This window comes from Callorhinus ursinus, unplaced genomic scaffold (genome assembly GCF_003265705.2).
Source record: "Callorhinus ursinus isolate GAN/ISIS: 27379988/994484 unplaced genomic scaffold, GSC_fseal_2.0 scaffold44, whole genome shotgun sequence".
NCBI classification, from domain to species: domain Eukaryota; kingdom Metazoa; phylum Chordata; class Mammalia; order Carnivora; family Otariidae; genus Callorhinus; species Callorhinus ursinus.
In genome coordinates this window covers 138,981-144,228 of record NW_027397106.1, presented here as the reverse complement: position 1 = coordinate 144,228, position 5,248 = coordinate 138,981, and the positions used below count along the sequence as shown (strand labels likewise).

The 5,248-nt window shown below is 38.5% G+C and overlaps 1 pseudogene; it reads left to right on the top strand.

The window, feature by feature from the left end:
• Positions 1 to 1,915: 1,915 nt before the first annotated feature.
• LOC141370748 (olfactory receptor 6C3-like) lies at positions 1,916 to 4,770 on the top strand (annotated as a pseudogene).
• The last annotated feature ends 478 nt before the right edge of the window (positions 4,771 to 5,248 follow it).

Below are 5,248 nucleotides of genomic sequence, written 5' to 3'. Positions count from 1 at the left end.
TCTTTCTTCTGTCTCATTGTTGGTGTATAGAAATGGAACTGATTTCTGTGCATTGATTTTATATCCTGCCACATTGCTGAATTGCTGTATGAGTTCTAGCAACTTTGGGGTGGAGTCTTTTGGGTTTTCCACATGGAGTATCATGTCATCTACAAACAGTGAGCATTTTAATATTTCAGTTTGTTCAAAAATATAGTAACTGTCTCTGCCTTTTGATATGTCAATTTTCCTGAAATATGTCACAAAAAATGTGCCTATTTCTAAAGGAAGACAATTCTGATCATCAGAAAAAACAATAAAGGAAAATAAGGCACAATACAGCTTTGACACTTACCACCTACTCACTTGTCTGCCGGGAATGGCCAGCAATCCCTATACCAACAGATGAAAGATTACTCCAAACTTTGCTGTGAAAGAGAGAAGAAGGCAAGGGAGTCAACACTCAGAGATGAAGACCCTTTGCCCTTCTTTGCTCCTGCCTTTATTGGTCCTTCAGGATAATCACAAATCTTCATCACTGTTTCTCAAGCCCATGTTGTGTGACAAGGGGTCTTACTGGAACCAGGAGGATCTGTTTACAGGAAAGATATGATATGCTAATCTGCATGTTTTACTAAACAAAGCCTAAGGGACAATGCATACATTTCTTAGATCACAGGGCAGCTGTTTGGGCTAAGAAAGCTTCAGGGACAGCAACTCCCCATGGCATTCCTATGGCAGAGTGGTGACGCAGGCCTCGGCATTCCAAAGGCCTATGCCCTTTTCTGAAACTTCCCTCGCCCCCAGCGGCCTCTGTGTTACATTTTAACAAGCCAGACATTATGGATGATTTCATGCTCTACATTAATCCCAACACTTTTCCAGTTCATGCTATAAAAAGAAAAACAAATATAATTGGGAACCTATAGCATAAATAAAATGCTGGTTGCCAAGATAGAGAACAAAACAGGCAAAAGCCATGTAGACTACCATTTGGCAATTTGTGATTTCTATAAAATAAATCTTAGAATTTTCTTTATTTTACTTACTTTGTCTTCTAGAAAGAAGGCAATGAGATATATTGGCATTTAAAAACTCCTTTATGAATTCCTTCTTGTTCTAAAACAAGTTCAAGAGTGAAAAGACCAAGCAAATATAGTTACAAAACAAAGTTGATTGTTAATTTACATTAGGAACATAAAATTATATAAATGGATCAATATGTAGTAAGAATTATATTATTGATGTAGGTCTATCTATGTGAGTATAAATTAATATCTCTGGCTTCACTTTTGCTTCCCATAAATTAAGACCTTTACTTTTATTTATGACCAAGATAATTCTAGTCCTATATTTCTGTGATTGGAAACACATTTATTTCTACAGAGCATATTTAAAAGAATGCACTTTAAGAATAACTTAATTATAGCTATTATTAAGTTCTGGAATTGTGTTGGGTCATCAATTTCCAGCAGAGCCTTACAAAACAATAAAGTTTTTTAATGGCCTCAAAATTAAAACTCAAAATTAGATATTTCACTCCTAAAAAGCACACAATCTTGGAAACTGGAACACGGTATCTCAACATGTAAATCCAAATATAATTACTAAATGTTGTTGTAGAAACATGATTAAGAGATGTATTGCACATATTGACAACTTGGATACAGGTAATGTAAAGGCACTCATGAAGGGACTTTTAGTAGACTTGTGAATATAGTTTCCCTTTTCAAGAGAGAATGTATAAAATGTTTCTGCTTTAATGGAATTGAGTGGATATTGCAAAACTGCACAAAGGAAAAAAGTTTCATTACTTCATTTCATTGGAGCTAATAATAGGAACAGTTAAATTTTCAATTCCTTTACTATTCACATACTCTTTCCTTTTGCTTTGTTTCTCAACAGTAGATTTTGCTTAAAGAAAATAAAAAGCAGCATGAGAAACCATACAATGATTACAGAGTTTGTTCTCTTAGGCATCTCAGACGACCCACAGCTTCAGGTTGTAATCTTTATCTTTTTATTTATGGTTTATGTATCAAGTGTCCCTGGAAACCTAACCATCATCATCCTCATGTTGTTTGTTAGAAGAAACTGCATCCCAAAATTGTAAAAAAAGAAACACTTATATATATACAAAAATAAAATTAAATACAATGAAAGGATAGAATGTAAGTGTAAGAAGGAAAATTAAAAAGATTTATTTATTTTTTTTTTAAATTTTATTTACTTTTGAGAGAGAGAGAGAATGGGGGGGAGGGGCAGAGGGATAAGCAGACTCCCCACTGAGCAGGGAGCCCGATGCGGGACTCGATCCCGGGACTCCAGGATCATGACCTGAGCCGAAGGCAGTCGCTTAACCAACTGAGCCACCCAGGCGCCCCTAAAAAGATTTTTTTAAAAAGTTGATAAAATAAGAAATCGAACAGGGAAGGAGAGAAAAAATATTAAAATTTAAAGACTAAAGAATCTTGGGGGGAAAAAACGTGAATTCTATATACCATTTTCCCCTAGCACGGGAGTTTTGCAGTTCCCTATGATCTGTAAACTTGGTCTTAGCCAGATGTTCTTGCTGATCTTCTGGGGGAAGGGCCTGTTGCACTGAGTCTCCAGTGTCTTTGCCCCAGGCAGACCTGCACTGCTCTTGCAGAGGACCAGGATACATAATCTGCTCTGATTGTTCCCTGTGACTTTTGTTCCCTGAATGCTTTCCCTTCCTCTTTGAAGATGAGAATGAAAATGACAGCCTCCCAGTTTCCAGCCCCAGAGCCAAAAGCAAGGGGCCTCACTCTTCAGTGCACCTTCAGGGAAAAACAGTCAATCATCCTGTCTCCCTGGTCTCCATCCACACTCCAGGCTCACCCACCCTGTGAGAGTGCGTTTGGATCTCAGGCACACAACCCCATTTGGAGTCTCCAATCCATGCAGACACCTGTGGTTCGCACCCATGCCGCTCCTTCTGGGGAAGGAAGGGGGGGGGTCTCACCACAGTTCTGCCACATCCTGGGCCCCCACTCAGAGAGCAGTCGCCCAACTGTGCTGCGGTACATGGTATATGGCAACCCCGAGCTGAGAGCCCATACCTGGGCTCGCTGATTGCAGCCAGCTTCCCTGGTCCAATGCCTGGGAACTCTGTCACACTCAGGCACCCCCGGTCTTCTTGTGACCCTGGGGATCCTAAGACCACACTGTGCCACCTAGGATTCCACCCCGTTTTGCCACCTAAGCACCTTTCAGATACAGATGGCCCTCAATGGAGCAGACTTCTAAAAGTTCTGATTTTAAACTCTCTGCTATATCTTTTCCCATAGCCAGCTGACAAAGGCTTCCTCCCCCCATGGTTTATCTTCCCATAGATTGCCTCAGATTCACTTCTCCACACCTCCTACCTTGCAGAAATTGGTCACTTTTCTATTTGTAGAGTTGCAGCTCTTCTTTTCTTAGATCTCTGGTTGAGTTCACAGGTGTTCAGAATGATTTGAAAGCTATCTAGCTGAATTCCTGGGACCAGACAAAACTAAGGTCTCTTACTCATCCACCATTTTGGACTATCTACAATACAGTACTGTTAACTTTAGGCAAAATGTGGTACAGAAAACAGTGTTCTTCAACAATATTCATCTTCAATCTCCATATTTATTTATCATACAGAACTGAACTACCAGCTAACAGCAATTCCCCATTGCCCACTCTGCTCCATCCCAATGCAGCCACTTTTCTACTCTCCATTTCCATGAGTTAGACTAATTTTAACACCTCATATAAGTGAAATTATGTAATTTTTGTTCTTCTGTGACTGACTTATTTCACTTACCCTAAAGTCCTCCAGACTCATCAGTGCTGTCACGTATCGTTAAAAAAAGAAAAAAGAGAGAGGGAAATGAAAACCCATGCAATAATCAGAGTTTGTCCTGCTGAGCTTTTCTGATGATCCTGATATTCTGGTTGTTATTTTATTCTTTTTATTTATCACATACATATTATGTGTCACTGGCAACCTGACTATCATTACTCTAACCTTGGTAGACTTCCATCTACCGATGTCTATGTATTTCTTAGCTGAAACTACTCTATCTTAGAAATCTCATTTACGGCTGTATGTATTGGTAGATTTCTGGGTACAATCATCACCAGGGATAAAATGCTTTCTCATAACAGTGGTATAGTCCAACAATTTTTCTTTATCTTCATGGAGATAAATGAATTTCCCATTCTAATTGCCATGTCCCTTGACCACTCTGTTGCCATTTGTAAACCCCTTCATTACACCACCATCATAAACAGGAAACTATGCATCCTATTTGTGCTCTATGCATGGCTGGGTGGGTTCCCAACCATTTCTCCACACCTTATGCCTCGGCTCCAGCTGGATAGTGTCATGGATAACTTTGCCTGTGCCTATCTTTTGCTTGTACAACTATTTTCTCAGATACATGGTTCCTAGAAGTAATTGGTTTTTACTTTGTTCTGGTTACTTTGCTATTTACATTGGCATTTGTGATATTGTCCTAATACACATCACATCTGCCAGTGAGAGAAAAAAAGTTTTACTCCACTTAATATTTCTCACATGATTATCATTTCTATTTCCATATATGATAATTACTCAGCAGGGGAAGAAAAATGTCTTCATTGACCAAAGGAGTAGCTATTCTCAATAACTCTGTTGCCCCCATGCTGAACTCTTTCATTTACCCCTTAAGGAACCAGAAAGACACAAACCTTCAAAGGTTTGGTCCTTGCAGTACTGTCTCATACAAAGAAATCAAAGTTCTGATTAATATGAGCTAACGTTATCATGAAGATTTAACAAGAGAAAAATGAAATTTAAAACTTCTGTTATCTTCCTACATCCATGTCACAGCTACAGGAAATGCTGAGCTCATTTGTTAAACATTCTTTATATCACGAAAGTGGCTGAATTCTGTCCACCTTTAAAGTATCTGTAGGTTCCATGTAAGTGATTTATAATTGTGAATACAAAACCAGGGGTTATGGAACATAAATCATTTTCCTTAGTGTTATAAATATTAAAAATATTTTATCAAAAACACTAATTCCAAAAGACATATGAAATCCCAACTTTTTTGCAGCATTATTCAAAATAGTCAAGATATGGAAGCAGCCCAAGTGTATGTTGAAAGATTAACAGAGAAAGAAGTGGGGTGTGTGTGTGTGTGTGTGTGTGTGTGTGTGTGTGTGTGTGTGTGTGTAATGGAATATTACTCAGCTATAAAGAAAAGATGAGATCTTGCCATTACAACATTGA